This window comes from Mastomys coucha, unplaced genomic scaffold (genome assembly GCF_008632895.1).
Source record: "Mastomys coucha isolate ucsf_1 unplaced genomic scaffold, UCSF_Mcou_1 pScaffold7, whole genome shotgun sequence".
Classification (NCBI taxonomy): domain Eukaryota; kingdom Metazoa; phylum Chordata; class Mammalia; order Rodentia; family Muridae; genus Mastomys; species Mastomys coucha.
In genome coordinates, this window is record NW_022196913.1 from 56,793,090 (window position 1) to 56,793,376 (window position 287).

A 287-nucleotide genomic window follows, 5' to 3' on the forward strand; every position below is an offset into this window, starting at 1 on the left:
TTTTAGGGCTGCCTGCTTTTAAGTCTTCATAATTCATAACCGATGATTACCTGGAATGTACCTAGTTAGCCTTCCTTCTCTCATCTGTGAGTTGCTGGAAGCATGTAGCATAATAAGTACTGATGAGGTTTGGATAAAATAGCCCATGTGCACCTTCTAGAAGGTTCCAGACATATAGCAAGCACTTGCACTATTTCTACTGTAGCAACCTCCAGCTTGCATTTGTTGTGATGAGTGAATTGAAGTTCCCAGGTGAGGAGGAGGAGGGGGAGGAGGAGGAGGAGGAG